Here is a 21,238-nt window from a genome sequence, read left to right as displayed (position 1 = left end):
CGTGGGCTCGCAGTGCCTCAGCCACCCTGGGTCTGCCCCCGCTCACGGCGCGTGTAGCCTCCCTGTCCACACTGCTCGGACTCTAGGTTGTTCCGCCGGGAACAATCCGAGGCTGGCCCTGGGCTGCATGCACCTCCCAGGTCCAAGCCGCTCAGGTTCAGGCACTCGGGTAGTCCTCAGAGGCGCAGACTCAGTTGGGCCTGCGTTTTGTACTCTTCCCAGGTCCGAGCGCCAATTTGCTCTTCCCAGGCGAGCGCCAATGCTGCGACTTATCGCCTCCCCGCCACTCGGTTATCTGGATGTAAAACCGGCGCACCTTCTCAGGCAGATGTTGACCGTCCAGACCCCCAAGAAGTTTTAGTTAGCAAAGAAGCCTGCTTACAATTTTATAGATAATGTCTCTCTGGGGCTGCGATTGCCCCCTTCCGGCTCTGGCTGCCTGTCACCGGAGGGGGAAGATCTGCAGCCGGCTATCTCTGTTCAGTCCTTTGTTCCATGCGCGGGCCTGGCGGTCTTAGGTTAGGGCTGGCTTTTCGCGTGGTAGGTATCCCACAGTCTGGTTTGCTAGCCCAAATTATTTCGCTCAGATAGCGCTCAGGGTATTCAGGCCAGATTCTTACTCTCAGCGATGCAGCCCACGCCGCGCCTCCCTGCCCAGCCCCGATTCGCTAATGGCGGATGCAGGCGTCTGCGCTGCTTCTCTGCTGGGGGAGTTACCGTAGGGCTCGCAATCTGCGAGTTTTAAATTGTTTATTTATTTTTTTCTCCCTGTTATGTTGCCCTCTGTGCTTCCAAAGCTCGGCACAGATTCGGCAGTGAGAAGGTTTCCTGATGTTTGGAAACTTCTCTCTTTTTAAGATTCCCTTCCCGGGACGGAACTCCGTCCCTCCCTCTTTGTCTCTTTTTTTTTTTGTTTTTAATATTTTTTCCTACCTCCTTTCGAAGAGTTGGGTTGCTTTTCTGGGTGCCTGATGTCCTCTGCCGGCATTCAGAAGTTGTTTTGTGGAATTTACTCGACGTTTAAATGCTCTTTTGATGAATTTGTGGGGGAGAAAGTGTTCTCCCCGTCCTACTCCTCCGCCATCTTGGCTCCTCCCTTCCTAGAAAATTCTTTAAGTTATTCTCTTTCAGCCTTAGTTTTCTGGACTTGTAAGAAGATGAAATCTTCACTAGCTCATTCTTTCCATCACAAAACATTTATTGAACAGCTACTATGTGTCAGGGAAGGTGTTAGGTGCCAAGAACAGATAAAAAGAAGACATTACCTTTCTCCTTGAGGAGCTTAGTGCCAGTGAGTGGGAAATATGAGGAACTGTCAGAATGTAGAATAGGAGAAAATGGATTTATTAGGGAGTCGAAACAAAAATAAGGGTTAAAGGAAGAAGGTTTAAGGAGGAGAACTGGTTGGTCTAAGTCTGGGGAGAGGAAACGGACTAGCAGGCTTGAGGCTGTATGTCTGGAGCACAGAGAGCGAGGAGATCCTGATCAGAGATCAGCTTGAATAAATTGGTGGAGGCCAGACCCAAGAGCCTGGAGGCCTGGATAAAGATTCTGATTTTCTACTGATAGTGATGAAGAGGTGTGGAAGGGTTTTTGTTAGTCAGATACACTCTGAATATAGACCAAAGAGTGGAAGCAGGCAGTCCAGCTTAGAGGCCCTACAACCATGGTCTAGGAAAAGAGTGGTGGTAACTTGGACTACTGACTTCCCACGTAGCTCAGTGGTAAAGAATCCTCCTGCCAATGCAGGAGACTCGGGTTTGATCCCTAGGTTCGGAAGATTACCTGGAGAAGAAAGTGGAACCCACTTTTTGCCTGGGAAATCCCATGGACAGAGGAGTCTGGTGGGCTACAGTCCATGGGATTACGGAAGAGTCAGACACGATTGAGCGACTAAACAACAACTACGATAGTGGTTGTGGAAATGGGCAAGTGGACAGGTCTGAGGGCACCAGCTGCCAGATCTCGTGTTCTTTGCCAGCACCTCACTCTGTGCCCGTGTAATATGCTGATTGCAGACCAAGGTACAGGCTAAAATGCTAGGAAACATTTTCAGTTCCAGATGGCAATTTAAAACATTGCTTTACATTAAATAAAAGAGGATATGAAATCAAATGAAACATTCATATGACATTTTAAAGCCCCGTCAGGAGACTTGAAAGACATTTTCTGCTTAGGCCAGGATGTTTTAGGCTCTACCTTCTGGTTTCCTGGAGTGTTTGTCTGTGCACTTGTCATTTGCCTCTAAGAAGAAAGGTGCTTCTATGGAATAACTTGAAAAATACAGTCCTGAGGTTTTACTAAACTCTCCCTCAGGGTGGTTTCCCCATGTAGAACCCTTGTGACATGTCCACATTGCTACAGTGAACAGGGAAAGAGGTGGCACGTGCCATTGATTCATCAGTAAGGACACCAGTGTGCCTGCTCTTTCGCATGGCAGATAAGATGGGGCACCTCACCTCAATACTGACTGACAGATGCAGGGTGCCAGTCAGAGCTCAGTGTGTGGGCAGAGGTCAGCATGAGAATCTGATCCCAGCATCACTCCTCAAAGTGGTTCCACTGCCTTCTGCATGTACAACTGGACAGATCTCATCTGACACACCACACAAGCTTGGCCTGTAATGTTATGTCCTTGGGTTTTTAAAAAAATCTTTTTGCTTATTTTTTCATAGTGGAGGAAAAAAGATGATTCTTGAGAAGCATACTTTTATCAAGTGGAGGAAAAATTGATTTCTGGAAGCATATTTTGAAGTGAGTTAATTTTGTTTTCCTTTACCGTAGGAAAAGATCCGATCAATAATCAAAAATGCCTCCGAGACTTTCTGTAGAAAATGTGTCCCATTTTTGTTCTTTTGTAAATAAATTTATCATCTAGCCAAGGGTAGTGTTCCAGTGAGAGCAATGAGAGACATGAGAAGCTGACTTAAACCTAAGGTGTATCCTGGATACCTACTGGAGTCAAGTCCAGCTGAGCTCAGCCACACCCAGCAGACCCAGAACCCAATCTACAAGTGTTATTCAGTCACTCAGTCGTGTCCCACTCTTTGTGATTCCATGGACTGCAGCACACCGGGCTTCCCTGTCCTTCATTCTCTCCTGGAGTTTGCTCAAACTCATGTCCATTGAGTTGATGATGCCATCCAACCATTTCATCCTCTGTTGCCCCCTTCTCCTTCTACCCTCAATCTTTCCCAGCATCAGGGTCTTTTCCAATGAGTCATCTCTTTGCATCAGGTGGCCAAAGTATTGGAGCTTCAGCTTTAGCATCAGTCTTTCCACTGAATATTCAGGGTTGATTTCCTCTAGGACTGATTGGTTTGATCTCCTTGCTGTCCAAGGGACTCTGAAGAGTCTTCTCCAGCACCAAAGTTTGAAAACATCATTTCTTTGGCACTCAGCCCTCTTTATGGTTCAATTCTCACATGTATACATGACTACTGGAAAAACCATAGTTTTTTGAGTATACGTACCTTTGTCAGAAAAATTATGTCCCCGCTTTTTAATACACTGTCTGGGTTTGTAATAGCTAGTCTTCCAAGGATAAAGCATCTTTTAATTTCATGACTGCAGTCACTGTCCACAGTGATTTTGGAGCCCAAGAAAATAAAGTCTGTTTCTACAAGATGGAGAGCGAAAACTACTGATTGTTGTAAAAATTGTGATCAGGGTTGTTTGTTACCTGACATTGTCACAGCTGTCTGCTGTCACCCTGTTTGTTTAATCTATATGCTGAGCACATCATGAGAAATGCCGGGCTGGATGAATTACAAGCTGGAATCAAGATAGGCAGGAGAAACATCAACAACCTCAGATATACAGATGATACCACTCTAATGGTAGAAAGCCAAGAGGAACTGAACAGCCTCCTGATAAGGGTGAAGGAGGAGCGTGAAAGAGCTGGCTTAAAACTAAATCTTAAAAAAACTAAGGTCATGGCATCTGGCCCCATTGCTTCATGGCAAATAGAGGGGAAAAGATGGAAGTAGTGACAGATTTCCTCTTCTTGGGCTCTAAAATCACTGCAAATGGTGACAGCAGCCATGAAATTAGAAGATGTTTACTTCTTGACAGGAAAGCTATGACAAACCTAGACAGCATACTGAAAATCAGAGACATTACTCTGCTGACAAAGGTCTGTATAATAAAAGCTATAGTCTTCCCAGTGGTCATGTACAGTTGTGAGAGCTGGACCATAAAGAAGGCTGAGCACTGAAGAATTGATGCCTTCGAACTATGGCTCTGGAGAAGACTCCTTAGGGTCCCTTGGACAGGAAGGAGATCAAAGCAGTCAATCTTAAGGGAAATCAACCCTGGATACTCGTTGGAAGGACTTATGCTGAAGTTGAAACTCCAGTATTTTGGTCATCTGATGCGAACAGTTGACTCACTGGAAAAGTCCCTGATGCTGGGAAAGATTGAGGGCAGAAGGAGAAGAGGGCATCAGATGATGAGATGGTTGGATAGCATCACGGATGCAATGGACATGAACTTGGGCAAATGTCAGGAGATGGTGAGGGCAGAGAGGCCTGGTTTGGGGTTGCAAAGAGTTGGGCCTGCCTGGGAAACTAAACAGCAACAATTGTCACAGTATACCTCACTAATCCACATGGATGAAGTGGGGGTAATTTTTGATGACTGACCAATTTGAGGACTATTGGTCAGACATTTTGTAGAATGTCCCCCAGTTAGGGTTTGTATGATGTTTTGCTTAAGATTAGACTAGGATTGTGGGTTTTGAGGAGAAGGATCACAGAAGTAAAGTCCCATTCTCATCTCATCATGTCAAGAATAGATGCTATCAATATGATTTAACAGTGTTGATGTTGACCTTGATCACTCAGCTGAGGTAGTGTTCATCAGTGGTCTCTGCTGTGAAGTTATTCTTTTTATTCCACTTTTCAGACTGAACCCTTTGGATAGAAATCACTATGGGCAGCCCACACATAAGAATGGGAACGTACAGTCCACTCTTTTAGGGTGAGCACCATTTCTATGTTTTTGCTAGTGTAATTTACTGAAGTTTTAATTGATTTTTATATGCAATGACTTATGTGAAATTTGTGAGTTCTAATACTTTTTTGCATTTCTTGGGTTTTTATTATAAATCATAATAGCATACAACTATGAAAATTCTGCCTTTTCTCTTTCAGCCCTTATATCTAATTTTTAAAAATGTTTATGTTGGAAAAGATCTCCAAGACTGTATTGATGAACCCTCATTAGGTCATAATATGATAAGAAATGCTATCAAATCTCAGAGGTTTCCAAAATCAAAGATGTGATTGCATCTACCCATTGGTAACAATTGGCTGTGAATGGATGCAGTCTTGCCTCCTATCTTCTGGGATCCAGTGGAAGAAGCAGCTCCCATCTGAGAAATAATAGCCTTCTGATGGCACAGGGGAAAAGGCAATTGCAGAACCACATTGTAACTCTTCAGTTCAGTTCAGTCACTCAATCATGTTTAATTCTGCATCCCCATGGACTGCAGCACGCCAGACTTCCCTGTCCATCACCAATTCCCGGAGCCTAGTCAAGCTCATGTCCATCGCTTTGGTGATGCCATCCAATCATCTCATCCTCTGTTGTCCCCTTCTCCTCCCGCCTTCAATCTTTCCCAGCATCAGGGTCTTTTCCAATGAGTCGGTTTTTCGCATCAGGTGGCCAAAGTATTTCAGCTTCAGCATCAGTCCTTCAAATGAATATTCAGGACTGACTTCCTTTAGGATGGACTGGTTGGATCTCCTTGCAGTCCAAGGGACTCTCAAGAGTCTTCTCCAACACCACAGTTCAAAAACATCAATTCTTTGGTGCTCAGCTTTCTTTACAGTCCAACTCTCCCATCCATACATGACTACTGGAAAAACCATAGCTTTGACTAGATGGACCTTTGTTGACAAAGTAATATCTTTGCTTTTTAATATGCTGTCTAGGTTGGTCATAGCTTTTCTTCCAAGGAACAAGCATCTTTTAATTTCATGGCTGCAGTCACCATCTGCAGTGATTTTGGAGCCCCCCAAAATAAAGTCTCTCACCAAAACCTTGTGTGCACCAGGACCCAGGAGAAAGGAGCAGTGACCCCACAAGAAACTAATCCAGACATGGTAACTCTTAGAGCTTCTCAATGGATGTGGCAGAGCCAGACTTGATAACAATGCCCTGGGAAGTCCACTCTGCTAATAGGAGGGTCCAGGGGAGAGCTGGCTAAAGATGAGCTTGGTAGAGAGGACAGGGGGTAGTTAGGAAAGGTATTATAAGATTGTAAGCTTCCACAAACACTAGGGAGAATGATAATGACAATAGTCACCCCTGTCTTTCTCCAATGTCTAAGAAAATGACTGAAAATGTTTTTCATTAAATATAATGCTTGCTATAGGTTTTTGGTAGCTTGTTACCATGTTATCAAAGTTCTCTCCTATTTGTAGTTTTAACTTTTTAAAAATTTGGCTTGGTATTGAAATTCATTAAAATTTTTTTTCTGACATACACTGAGGTGAACATGTAATTTTAAAAAAATGTCTATCTTGATTTTTATAAAAAGACAACTGTTTGATCATGATACATTTCTAAAAAAATTATTTGAAAGTTTTGCCTCTATCTTATTAAGTGAAATTAATTCTAATCTTCCTATATGTCTTTACCTAATTTGGGGTATAAACTCATAGCCCCATGAAATGAATTGGGTTCCTTTCTGTATTGTTTTTAGCTCTGTAACAGTTTATCTAAGATCAGGATTATTGGTTCCTTTGAAGTTTTGCATAGAACTACCTGAGCTTAGGGTTTTAGGGAGCAGAGAGAAAGGCTCTTAGGCATACAATGTTAATATCTTTAACATGTTGGTGCATTAGTTTTCTTTTTCTTCTTGCTTCAATATTGGCTTTTTATATTACTTCCCAAAACTTAATGTGGTTAATATATGTTTCAAAATTACTGGTATATAGTTATTCACGATATTCTTGTATAGTTTAAAAGGTATCTGTTACATTTTTTTTTCTAATTCTGTTAACATGTTTTTTTTTTTTTTATGTCAGCCTTTCCACTAAAATAATTATTCCTGAAGCTTTTAGATGAAATAGCCATAGAAACAAGTTTCTTCTTTTCTGGATGATTGGCCACAGGAAAATGGACTGTAGGAGATGCTGATAAAAATATGGAATTTAAGGATTGAAATCCAACTGAACTTGAGTAAGGCATTTACTTTCAATTTTAGAAATAAACTATAGATGGGAAAAAATGAGTGATTTTTCATCTCAATTCTCATGAAAGAAAACTCTAAAATGGAATGGAGCAGTTAATATAGACCCAAGCAGTTAAAATATCAGGAGAAAAGAGAGTTCAACACTGGCATATCAATTAGGACCTTGGAAACTAAAGGAGATCAGTTTTGAATTGAGCATAAAGTGTTTGACTAGATCGAAAGAATAGCAGCTGAAAACTTCTGTTTATCAAATTTGAAGAGGGTGTAATTCTGTTTTTTTTTCTTCCAGACAGAAAATGCTAAACCTTGAGAAGGATTCATTTATTCCATCCAAATGAAAATATAGTTTAAAATAAGGCACACGGACGCGTGCACACACACACACACACACACACACACACCAGAAAAACAAATACTTCTTTCTGTTTTCGAAATTTAACTTTCTAGTTCAAATAATCAGTATCTGGAGGAATTCTGCAACTGTGTTAGTCTGAAACTGCACATACATTAGTGCTGCTTCAGACCCATGAAATAATCGTGTACGAGGCAAGGGCTTCTCTTTCCCTTTCTATTCCCGCCCCATCCCTGGCAACCTCTTCCATGTCTCCCGTCTCCTCCTTATTCTCTTTCTTCTTCTTTTCCCTAATTTCTATTTTCTTTAATTTAATTATCTTATTCCCATACCCTCTCCTTATTCTTACCTTTTAGACCTTTAGATACATCACCCTAGTATATTAGTAAACCAGACCTATTTTCGGTCATGACACTAAGAATGAAAGAAATGAGACCTTTGATTTCATAGATAGGGAAATATGCCCTGAGAGTTGAATGGTGTGCTCGAGGTTACAGAGCGGATGATGGAGCTAAAGTTACAGTTAAGATGTGTCCTCTAGCAGAGTGGTACACTCTCCATTATCATAGATTATGCCCAAACATAATGCTATGTTCATTTTTAAACTGATTATTAAAAGCAACCATTTATGTCTATTGAATTTTACCTATAGCTTTAGCTAGTGTATAATGTATGCAAAACACATTCTTGTTCTTTTATTGCTTTTTTTTTTTTTTTTTAAACCTTAGTGATTCTACATGGAAGAGGAGGGTCATAGTCTTTCTCTTATCACACTGAACCTGGGCAAGGTTTCCTAGTTGTCACCTAGTGGGTCAGTGGTGAGTGTAAACTGGAAACATGAATTCCAGCTCCCAGATGGTCTGAGACTGAGTCACACCAGCATAGAAAGAATGACTAATGTCCTAACAGCTACACTTCATCAGGTGTTGGAGCAAAATAACCTGTGTTAAAAATACTCCTCTATTTCATGTCTGCTGGGAACACATAGGTAGCATAAAAACAAACTGGAACAAGTGAGCAAACTAGAATTTACCTATGCATATAATAAATGTGAGATTTATTGGAAGCAGACAGCCTGGAAAAGTACTTGAGGAAAAGGTTTGGGTGACCGTTGACAGAGAAGAAAGGTATGCGAGGTTAGTCAAGGGGCCTGCCCTGTCCTCCCTGTGGCTCTTCCTAGGTGTGTCCCTGGGCCCTAAGTCACTTCCCCTCCCTGGGCTTCACTTTCCTCCTGTGTAGAAGGAGGAGTTCAGACTCACTGCTCTTTAAATTCTCTTTAGAGCAAGGGACTTTCAGTGGTTCAAGGCCTACAATCCTATCTAGTCCTGACCTTGTACTATTTCCTGGGAGTCTGCTTTCTGTCATTCTGTATCAGATATCAGAGGCAGTACAATAGAGTTCTTCAAAGCTCTGTTGAATTTTTTTTCCCTTTCTCTCTCTCTTTTTTCTTTCTCTTGATGGCCTTTCAGTAGATAGGCTATCTATTCCTTTTGTGTCTGGTGAACTCCTACTGATCCTCTAAAACCCATCTTAAGAGTGGCCTCTTGGACTTACCTCAATCCGTTCCCACAGTAAATAACTGCTTTTCTATATTTGCACAGTACTTACATCATGTTTCTATCAGAGTGCCCACTATATTGTATTGTAAATATTTGTTGCCAAGTGCTGATGTATCACATAACTCCCCTGCTCAAAATCCTTTAGGGACAGCTCATTAATTTCAGAATAAATTCCAAACTCAATCTGAAATCCAGAATCCTTTGTGGTATAAGCCCTGAGAATGTGTCATTTCACATCTTGCCAGCCAAAACGCTTTCATTCATAAAGCTGGACTGTTGAAAAGGGCTACATCTTTAGCTCATTATTTCCCCAATGCCTTAAGTAATTACCCACCCCCCACTCTTTCCCACTGCAAATGTCACCACTCCTAAGAACCTTACCTGAGCCTGCCTGGCTTCCCAGGGGCCCTCCCATGGTGCTCCATGGACCATTATCACCCTACTGAGGCCCCTGCACTGGATCTGTTTTTCCTCCATTAGACCATGGCTTCGGAAGTTCTGGATCTTCTATCTGTATATCCCCAACACCCAGATGGATGCCAGGGACTTTCTAGGTGCTCAGTAAATCCTGTTGAGTTTAATAAATTAAGAACAGCCATGGCCAACGGTGATTCTGATAGACATTGCATGGATATTAAACACTGATTTATAAACCTATAACAAGATAGCCGAAAAGATAGCCTGTAGGGCAGGAGATGTTCATGGAACAGACATTTCAAAAACTGTGATTCTGGTCATTACTATTGCTATTGTTTGATTCTTCTTAGTTTTGGAGGGTGAAACCCAGCCTGAACACACTGCTGTGCAGTTTGACTTGGGGCAAAGGTATTCCCAGGGATTCGGCCCAGATGTCCCTCCCAAACAAAGCTGTAGCCACGCAGCACCTTGGCTTTACCATGTTATTTGTCTATTTAGGGTATTTATTTGCTGTTACTGAGCTGTGCTCTCTCAACTCTGATTTTATATTTGACCTCAGCAGCTGTAACATAATATTTTGAGGTAGTGTACAGTTGTTTTAAAACAGCACTTCATTTTGCAGGTTACAAAACTAACAGAGACCCTTAAAATACTGCAAAGATAATGAGGACAAAAAGCAAACACCTCCACAGTTGTAGTCAGAAGTCATGTCTCTCCTCGTTTCTGGTTACTCTCCCTCTTAATTCCTGGCAGCCTTGCATTCATAGAGCTCTGGTCGCCAGCACCAAATGGTAATTTATCATCTTTCTTGGCAGGCTTCCTGCTTCATCCTGCACCTGCCTTCTTGAAAGAAAACAAGACATCAGATACTTACTCAAATAATGGAATAGCTGATCAACTAGGTTTCCACACAATAGTGAGTTATCCATGATAAAAGAACAACTTTTTTTCATGTGTTATATGTGACATATGCATCCTTTCTCTTAAGATTTATGAACCCATGACTTTGAGTATTGTTAATATAATCAAACCTTTTACAGCCTCACTCCAAAGCTTAAACTTACTATCAATTGGCTGCTAGAGGGGAGTCAATCAATTTCATAAATGCTTAAACACCTGCACTTTCTTTGGATCAGGGGGTAAAAATCAATACCACGTCCTGATTTTTCTCCAAGTATAATGCAACCAAATCTTGCTTACAAGTTCAGGAGGACTTGTAATTCAGACAGCCACACTTAAAAGACATTGTGAGCCTAATCCTGAGTGGTGGTGGTGGTGTTTTTAATCACTTCTTTAAAAAAAAAAATCCTGAATCCTAATGAAAGAGCAAGACTCAGGAAAAAATGAGTGAAACGGGTACTGCTACTACCATTTAAAATTAAGTTCCCTGTTTGTATGTGTGTGTGTATGTCCTGTAACAAACAGTTATTACTTTGTGCCTATTAAGTAAATGTGATACCACTCCATAAAATATGCAAGACAGACAGATATGAGACAGAGGCCCAGGCTTCAGGATACTTTAATCTAGGAATGGATGAAGCCATTTAAACAACTTCCTCTAATTGTTACATAAAACAGAATAATCTAATTGCTGAGTATCCGGTAAAAGAAAAGAAGGATAAAAAGCAAAGCAAAGGAAAGAAAATGAATAAAAAAGAAAAGGAAAGGATTGTTTGTAATGCTTGTTGCTACTAGCTAGGCTAGAAACTCCACTTCTGTGATCACATTTAATTTTTGTAATATGTGGTGAAAACACAGAGGGAAGTATATATATTCTTAAAGGCTATAAATTCCTTGTTGTTGCCTATTTCTCCTTTTTTTTTTTAAAAAAAAAAGATATTTCAAAATGCAGAAAAGCAGAGTCTCATAGAGGAAGAACTGTTTATTCATCAGAAAGTATTAATTAAAATTCACCTTTTTTTCCTTCTGCTTTGTGTTTTATTTAAATAGTATAAATAGAATGTTGCAGATAAACTTGAAGTCCCCTCCTTTCCCTTTTCCCATCCCACTCCTCACCCTTCCTGGGTCTCTAGAGGTAACCCTTCCTGGAATTTAGTGTCTCCAGTTCAGTTTGCATGTTTCTAAGTTGACCCCACTTGCTTACTCCTTGTACTTGTCATCTGTGAAGTAATGTTATTAAAACTACCTATTTTTCCTACCCCATTGGGCTTTTTTGAGCACTGAATAAAATCCCGATGTGAAAATGTCTTGTAAGGTTGTATGTTACTATTGAAACATTATTTATTGTTATTCTTAGAAATAATTCCAGTTCTTTTCATAAACAACTGCAGTATCCTTTATACACTTAGAGTCTGCATAAATTCACTCACATACATATATTGCAGCTATCTTCTTGTTCCTCAGTAAATGAATCCACCTGCAATGTGGGAGACCTGGGTTCGATCCCTGGGTTGGGAAGATCCCCTGGAGAAGGAAACTCCAGTATTCTGGTCAGGAGAATTCCATGGACTGTATAGTCCTTGGGATCAAAAAGAGTCGGACATGGCTGAGCGACTTTCACTTCACCTTTACCCATGTAAATGTGCATTGTTAGAATCATGCCTCACCCACACTGGGTACTGAATCAAATCGTTGTTCATAGAACGCCTGGCATCTCTGTTTCCATGAGATGCTTGGCAGCTTGAGGCTAATGTCTATTTTCATTTCTATTGACCCCTCACTAGCTGGCACAGTGTTGGTGAATTGACTGGAACCAGATGTCCTTCCTTCCTGGAAGGGATGATGTCGTATTGGAGCCTGGAAAGTTATCCAGTGAAGCATGGATGAACTGGAGAATAACAAGAGAAAAAGCCAGTGATGCTGAAAGCAGCTACTTCTGCCTTCTCTGCTTTTTGCCAGCTTCTTCCTAGATATGAATTTGGAATTGTCCCCTGTTAGCTTATATCTGTTTCATAATCATATTTTCTTTGTGGTCAAGTTGCAAAGCAGAATGGCTGCCAGGGGTTAGGAGAATCATTGTTTGGCCTTCCTTGGAATTTTCCCCAGATACCCTAGAAGGTTATTTTTCCGCTTTTTACACTTGGTGCGCTGTTTGATAGTGTGACACCTGGTGACTGGAGTTTTCTAGCTCTCCACCTGCTCACAAAATATGGTATTTCTTTGATCTAAAAATACTCTTCTTGTAAGATGTAGAAGAGAAAAAAACAAATTAAAAAGTTTAAATAGTCAAATTAAGCAAGCAGCATTCAAGATTAACCTGGGCTCCATCTGACGGCTGCTTTTGTTCTCCCCTCCCCCCGATCCAGGGAGGAAGAGGAAGAGACAGCCTCTTTTGCACATGCTTATCTTGACCGAATTGACAGTCCCTTGCTTTTTTCTTTGTTATTTCTTTGAATTTCTTCAGAATTTAAAAACCACAAAAGGATACAAACGTAACTACTTTAACCACAGAGAGAAAAATATCTTGCTAATCAGACTAGATAACCAAATAGAAATTAGCCATTCTGACTCCTCTGATAGCACAGTGCATACACATGCTCCTGAATGGCAGTCCTCGGCTGGACAGTCCAGGGGTGGGCCCGCTGACTAATAACATAAAGATCCAGACATAAATATGACCAATCCTGCAGATTTTGTTCCATGGCATTTCCTCCTTCTATTTTGGATATCTAGTTTTTAGGACTTTGGTCTCCTTTCTATATAAAAATACATTGTTCTATGTAATTATCATGATTTGACGTTGTTTTAGAAGTATTTTATTTATTTATTTACTTGGCTGCCTTGAGTCTTAGTTATGGCACACGGGATCTTTGTAGCTTCATGCGGGGTCTTCTGCTGTGGTGCAGACTCTTTAGTTGTGGTGCTTGGGCTCAGTCGTTATGACACATGGGCTTAGTTGCTCCATAAGCAACATAGGATCTTAGTTCCCTGACCACAGATCAAACCTGTGTCCCCTGCTTTGCAAGACAGAGTCTTAACTACTGAACCACCAGGGAAGTCCCCATGATTTGACCTGAAAGAGACCTCTTCAAGAATGCACTTGTTATATGGTTTTAGAAGCTTTTTGTAGAAGTTCATTAAAAAGAAGACACAGTGTCTGTGCCAAGGGGTGTAAACACTATTGTAGAGAATGCTGGTAAATTTGTCTGGGGAAAGACTTTATCCTTTACTTGCAAGGTTGGTAGGTTTCCAGGTGAGAGGGGTCTTCTGTCAAAGGCCGGTGAGAAGGAGAGTTGTTTAAGATGAGCATCAAGGTTGGCCTTGATCAACAGACCTCCCAAAGCAAGAGGTTCAGGATGGTGATGAATAGAATTGTTGCAGCAGCATGAGTCCCATAAAAGTCAAAACGAATAAATAAACTAGCATAAGAAATTTCCAAACAGTGATGGCGGGCAGTGTGTATGGACTGTCTTTTCTCTGCTAGCTCCTGCTCTCTCTCCTGCCTTGTCCCCATGTGAGTCTCAGTCCCTTAGAAGCAATACCTGCTAATGCCATTATGTTCAGTGTCTTGACTGTGTCATCTGTAAAATAATATCAGTAAAACAACTAGTTCCCCTTCCTACCCCATAGGATGTTTTTTTTCATTTGAAGTATAGTTGATTTACAATATTTGTATTAATTTCTGCTGTACAGCAAAGTAATTCAGTTACACATACATATATATTCTTTTTCAAAAAAATATTCTCTTCTATTATGGTTTATCACAGGATATTGAAATGCAGTTCACAGTGTTATAGAGTAGGACCTTGTTGTTATCTGTTATACACACACACACACACACATATACACACACACACACACACACATATAAGTGATATCATATGGTATTCGTCTTTCTCTTTTTGATTTACTTCATTTGGTATGATAATCTCTAGTTCCATCCATGTTGCCACAAACAGCTTTTTCTTGTTCACTTAGTCACTCAGTTGTATCTGTCTCTGTGATCCTATGGACTATAGCCTGCCAGGCTCCTCTGTCCATGGGATTTTCCAGGCAAGAATACTGCAGTGGGTAGCCATTCTCTTTTCCAGGGGATCTTCCCCACCCAGGATTGAACCTCAGTCTGCTACATTGCAGGCAGAGAGATTAGTTCCTTCTTTTTTGTGTGGCTGAGTAGTACTCCAGTATGTGTGTGTGTGTGTGTGTGTACCGTTATCTTTATCCATTCCTCTGTCAATGGACATTTAAGTTATTTCTGCATCTTGGCTATGATGAATGGTGCTGCTATGAGCACAGAGGTGCATGTATCTTTCGAATTATAGTTTTGTCTGGATGTATGCCCATGAGCGGGACTGCTGGATCATATGGTAATTCTATTTTTAGTTATTTGAGAAACATCCATACTGTTCTCTGTCATGGCTGTACCAACCTACATTCCCACCAACAGTGTAGGAGGGTTCCCTTTTCTCCTTTTCTCTACACCCTCCCATGGAGTTTTCTTGAGCATCAAATAAGATACTGGCTATGAAACTACTTTGTTAACTAAAAATGTCTATTGAAATAATATTTATTGTTTTATCATATAATTCTAAGTATATTAGAATAGAACAGAATAAAATGGAATCAAAAAATATAAGGCATTTACCTACCATTTTGGTAGAAGATAAACAGGGCACGGACGTTACCTGTGCTGTGTATGGCTGCATTCCTAGCATCTAGCATAGTGTCTGGAATATAGAAGGAACTAGATAATTATTTGCTGAAGGAAAACAAGTGTTTCAAAAAATGACTGAAAAAATGTTGCTTGGGGCCATTTGCATAGGTACATATGGAGATATAAAGATAAATAAGGAGAAACTGTAAGAGATAAAAGTGATCATCCAATCAAACGAAAGCCCCATATGATTACAGAGTGCTTTCGCTTCAGACTTTAATTTTGGAGTTATAAATAAACATAATTCTTTTTGCTTTTAAGTCCATTCATTTTCTATTTTTCTATGGGTTAGACCCTACAAATCCCAGACTTTAAGTAAACCAGTCAAATCAAAAAGATCAAGTCACATGCTAAATTGTAGATTGTTGAATGGGAAATGTCAGGCTACAGAAATTTGTAGGCTAAACTAATTTGGAGTATATGGAATAGCATTAAAAAAAGTATTCAGTCAGCTAGTAAATTCATCAGAGGGTCTACTGTGTGCCTGGACAGTGCCAGGGACCACAGCTGCCATGGTCCATAGGGCTTTTCCTTTGTCCATCCTGGATGGTTGGCTCATTTCCTTCCTTTTCCTTCCTTCACAGTATTCAAATGGGTAGTACGCTCTGAATTAAACCTCTCTCTTTTCTAACCATTTCAGCATCATCTATGGGAACATTTAGTTCATTTTACAAAGGACACCAATGACAGAGTTCATTTTACAGCCACAGGGCTGCAGCACGACTGTGACCTAAAGCCAGGTGAACCTTTCAAGTGTGGGTTTACTCTAGGCATGGCAACCCACTCCAGTATTCTTGCCTGGAAAATTCCATGGACAGAGGAGCCTGGCAGGCTACAGTCCATGGGGTTGCAAAGAGTTGGACATGACTGAGCAACTAACGTTTTACTCTAGGTATACGATTTAGAAGCATTGTCACTCTCAGATTTGAAGCTAACAGTGCAGAACATTAAATAAATATATTTCCAAGATAGGATATGTTTTGGTGGCACGAGCTTCATGAGAACTGGTTTTTATAGAGAAGGGGAGGGCATCATTTTGCAAGTCCCCGTGAAATACACAGAGGACATATATCCCAATCTTAGGCCAGGTGGTAAAGGATAGGAAAGAAACTCCTATCCCTCTCTAATGAGAAATGGCCCCAGGAGACAGGTTTCAGTTCAAAAGCAAAGTGTGGGAGATATTCAAAGAAGAGATTGGCGATGTAGAATACTGACCAGGCAGCCCTCCCCAGGCTGTACTAGAAGGGTTTGGAGTCACAAAGGAGTGTGAGAAAGGAGATCAGACTAGGGGATGGACAGAGACATACAGGAATCAGAGTCTGGGTTATATGGGATGTCCTGGGATCATACATAGTTATGAAGGGGCATGATGGGGTTAGCCTTATGATCCCAAATGCAGGTTAGGTAAGGCTGAGAGTGTGTGACAGGGAAGGAGAGGGACTCCTGGCTAGAAATGTGAGCAGGCTACCAAGGGTTATTATCCTTTAGGAACATTTTTTGCTCTGTGGGTGCCCTTCAGGTTCAGTCCAGAAAGGAAAGATAACTATGACAAGTGAAAAGAGCTCATTAAAATGTTTAAAATAGAGAGGTATTATGGCTTCATTTAAACAACTTTTTTTCTCCCCCTGTGGATGTCAGTTCAGCTTGGCCACCTGCTGGGTCTACCTTGACTAAAAGGTATTCTTTTTACAGTAACATTGGTTTTCATTCCCCTTAGTATACCTGCATACAAGTTTGTTTTATAAAATTAGATACACAGAAAAAGTAAAAGAAGAAAATTAAGATCACTGATTTCTTACTCTGAAGTAACCATAGTTATGAGTCTGCTTTCTTCAGACTAGAATGGACTGCCGCACACATCTTATTTTATTTTACTAAACTGTGCTATTTTACCTTTTCAAAACTTAGCATTATACTAAGTAAGTTCTGTTGCATAACTGGACCTCATTTCAAACTGTATAATATTCTGCCATATAGGTGTCACATAATTTATGGTTAGGCATTTTGATAAAAAGCCTGCCATAGAGTCTTATATCTGAATATTTGTGTGTATCTCAGATGATTTCCCCAGGATAAATCCCTAAAAATAGAATTACTGAAACAAAAGGTACAAATACTCTTAAGTTTCTTGACTGTGATTATAAGCATTCTTTTTTTTTTAATTTAATTTTATTTTATAAGCATTCTTAATACAGGTTTATTTCTCTTCTATTAGAGTCACTGTGTCAAGAGGAACCAGTAACCATTTCCACGTACCATGAATGTCATATTCTGATGAATTTCTCATCTATAAACATATTCAGTTCAGTTCAGTCACTCAGTCATGTCCGACTATTTGCAACCCCATGAATTGCAGCATGCCAGGCCTCCCTGTCCATCACCAACTCCCGGAGTTCATTCAGACTCACATCCATCGAGTCAGTGATGCCATCCAGCCATCTCATCCTCTGTCGTCCCCTTCTCCTCCTGCCCCCAATCCCTCCCAGCATCAGAGTCTTTTCCAATGAGTCAACTCCTCGCGTGAGGTGGCCAAAGTACTGGAGTCTCAGCTTTAGCATCATTCCTTCCAAAGAAATCCCAGGGCTGATCTCCTTCAGAATGGACTGGTTGGATCTCCTTGTAGTCCAAGGGACTCTCAAGAGTCTTCTCCAACACCACAGTTCAAAAGCATCAATTCTTCGGCGCTCAGCCTTCTTCACAGTCCAACTCTCACATCCATACATGACCACTGGAAAAACCATAGCCTTGACTAGATGAACCTTTGTTGGCAAAGTAATGTCTCTGCTTTTGAATATGCTATCTAGGTTGGTCATAACTTTCCTTCCAAGGAGTAAGCGTCTTTTAATTTCATGGCTGCAATCACCATCTTCAGTGATTTTGGAGCCCCCCAAAATAAAGTCAGCCACTGTTCCCACTGTTTCCCTGTCTATTTCCCATGAAGTGATGGGACCAGATGCTATGATCTTCGTTTTCTGAATGTTGAACTTTAAGCCAACTTTTTCACTCTCGTCTTCAACTTTCACCAAGAGGCTTTTTAGTTCTTCTTCACTTTCTGCCATAAGGGTGGTGTCATCTGCATATCTGAGGTTATTGATATTTTTCCCAGCAATCTTGATTCTAGCATGTGCTTCTTCCAGCTCAGCATTTCTCGTGATGTACTCTAGAAAATTTAAAAAGTAACTTCTGACAGAGGAAAGTCCTGAAACAAAAGTCAAGATATCTAGTTGTTATTTTCCACTGTGGTGGCAACCAGCTATTTTCCCTTAGGCCTGACACTACTTCTACAGACTCTTGAAAAATTCCCTCATTGTCTCTGAAATCAGTGTGTTGAATTAGTAACCCTCAAAGTTCCTTTTAGCTATCAAATTCTAAGAGCTTATTTTTTTTCATAATACTGTAAAAAAGCTGTTTCAAGAGAAATAGAGTAATAATGTGTTTCTGGCAGATATTCAGTAAATATTTGTTGAATGAGAGGAAAAATGAAAGTTACAAACTTTGATATAGAAAGTAGTTAAACCTTTAAAAGTTTAATTAAACAAATTTTATTCTACTCAAAGAATAAATTACTGCCTGTCTTCTCTGGGTAATAATCTTTGTTAAATTTTATGGAAGACAAAAAATACAAACAAAAGATTTGCAGAACTTTTACATGAATCAGTTATGAATTTTGGTGGGAGAATTTAAAAATAAATAGGAATTACTATAACATTTACCCTTAAGGTGATTGTAATCTCATAGAGATAGTTTGTGGGCCCAGGTGACATAGCTCAAATAAAATGGTTAAGAAAAATTTAAAAGTGTAAATGATGCCACTAAGAAATTGTATAAGAAAGTGTTATGCTAATCCCAAGTGCAACCCTTAAATTTCTTGAAGACAAATATCAGAAGAAATCATATTATGTTTTTAGGAAAACTACCCTCACTTTTGTTAAGGTAGGAGAGTGCAGGGGAACACTAAGACAAGTATGAAAACGACCTGAGTTTGAGTGTGTTACTAAGACCAAAGACTTGCCTTCAAAGTCACCATTATAGTAAGGTGGCAAAACTCACCTTAACTTCTTGGAAATGGTTTCTGGAAAAGCCATGCAAAAGCAGATACGCATTTGGGATAGTTTGCCTGATAGTTCCATATTTTGGCAAAGCACTAAAGATCTCTTTGGCCACATTTAGTGAGAACCATGTGATATCCAGCAAACTAATCTCTTTGATCTTGTTATTTGGGCACTTGTTCTTTAATATTATTATTGTTAAGTTTTAATTTGCTTGGTCACCTTGTACTCTCCTCCACTGGTTAGCATATCCTCATTTTCCCAAAGAGCACTTGAGTTAAAAACCATTTACTTAAGACAACCTTTAATGCCCATGACTTAGAAAGTTCATTCAAAAGCCAAAAGAGCAGAACTAATATACAAAGCTTGGTGTATCTGGTTGCCTGGGCAAGTCGACTTGCCTTGCATATGTGAAGATATTAAATTCCTAACCAGTTAATTAAAAGAGCTTCTTCATGTGTCAGTGTAAGACCTGGTCTATAAATGGGGCATTAGGAGTTGACTCTTGTTTCAGGAAACAGCATCCTCTCCAAGTTTCTCACACTTTAAAAAATTTGTTTTTTAGAAGTGCCTACCAGTCACCTGTGCATTTCTTGTCAACAGGCTAAATAGTCTATTAAAAGATAAAGTTGACCTAGTTCTAATAAAGATATTTTGGGGAGAGATAACTGGTTGGCTTTAATTAATTCAGATTATATGATTTTCCCTTTACTCTGATTTTAATATTGAAAATGTACCCATTCAATTTCAAACAGATCAATGACAATATTTTATAGAAAGACTGTGGAGGAGTCAACAAGAGATCAACTGCTGCAGCTCAACAGACATAGATGTAAGTCTATGCTCCATTACTTCCTAGCTAATTGACCTTGACTTTGGGTAAATTACTAATCCCTTGTACTCTCAAATGCGCCAAGCATAAAATGAGGGTGATACACTGTCCTTGTAAGGTTGTTTTCAGGATGAACTCCTATAATTCATATAATATGTCGAGTAAGAGTGTCGGATTATGATAAAGGCTCTAACAGATTATTACATTTGGCCTTGAGACAGAGGGATACCTGAAAATTTTTGAAGTGTTTTTGTGAATATTATTGCATTTGATCCTCAAGTGAGTTAAAAAGGGTGAAGTCACTAGCCACTGACAAAAGACAACACTACAATTGATTTCTACCTTCCATGCCAAAATTTTTTCACTCTACCTTAATGGAAAATCTCAAAAAAAAGCCTATACTATTTGGAAACTGAACATTCTAACATTTAAATTTATTTTATTTATAACAAAGTTATGATTCCAGGAGAGCAGTAAGGTCTTATTGAGTTAAAGATCTCTGAGTCAGGAAGATTGATCCCCTAGGGAAAGGAATGGCTACTTACTCTAGTATTCTTGCTTGGAAAATCCTATGGACATAGGAGCCTGGCGAGCTACAGTCCATGGGGTCCAAAAGAGTTGGACATGACTGAACGGCTAACACTTTCACTTTCAAGGTCTTATAATAGTGAAATCTGAGCCCTGACATAATGCTGGATTCCAGACTCTAAAACAGAATCAAATAAGTCAATCATGACTCAGGATTCAAATTCCCATTTATGTGTTTCTGTTTTTGGATTCTTTGACCTATTCAATTGGTCTATTCATCTATTACGCTACCAAAACCACCACTCTTAATTACTACAATTTTGTTAGGAATTATAATGTCTGGGAGGTTGAAGACACTAGCTTGTTTTTCAAAACTGCTTGGCCATTTAACTTCTCATGTGAATTTTAGGATCAACTTTTTGTAGGGTTTGAATTGCAATTATGTCAAATTTATTGATTAACTTGAGGAGATGATATTTTTATGATGTTGAATCATGTCATCTATGAGCATAATATATCTCTTCTTTTATTTCAATCACTTTTTGAGTCTTGCAATAAAGTTAGGAAAGGCCCAATATGATGTTTCAATATGTAGTTTCAAATCCTTTTTTAATTTAAGAAAGTTTTCTATTTTGCTCCTTTGCTTTGGTTCTATTCTTCAGGAACTCCTAGTATCTGTATATTAG

The 21,238-nt window shown here is 39.9% G+C and overlaps 1 protein-coding gene across 1 annotated transcript in view; it reads left to right on the top strand.

The window, feature by feature from the left end:
• C5H12orf42 (chromosome 5 C12orf42 homolog) overlaps positions 1–20,024 on the top strand; it is a 174,497-nt gene extending 154,473 nt beyond the window's left edge. Inside the window, 7 exon segments of the mRNA XM_061419064.1 lie at positions 2,676–2,754; positions 4,906–4,980; positions 7,035–7,188; positions 10,345–10,445; positions 12,214–16,820; positions 17,359–17,395; positions 19,948–20,024. The gene's annotated coding sequence lies outside the window, so the exon portion shown is untranslated.
• The last annotated feature ends 1,214 nt before the right edge of the window (positions 20,025–21,238 follow it).

This window comes from Bos javanicus, chromosome 5, assembly GCF_032452875.1.
Source record: "Bos javanicus breed banteng chromosome 5, ARS-OSU_banteng_1.0, whole genome shotgun sequence".
Lineage (NCBI taxonomy): Eukaryota > Metazoa > Chordata > Mammalia > Artiodactyla > Bovidae > Bos > Bos javanicus.
Note: the sequence above shows the minus strand (reverse complement) of the source record. Positions and strands in the feature narration are given on the sequence as shown.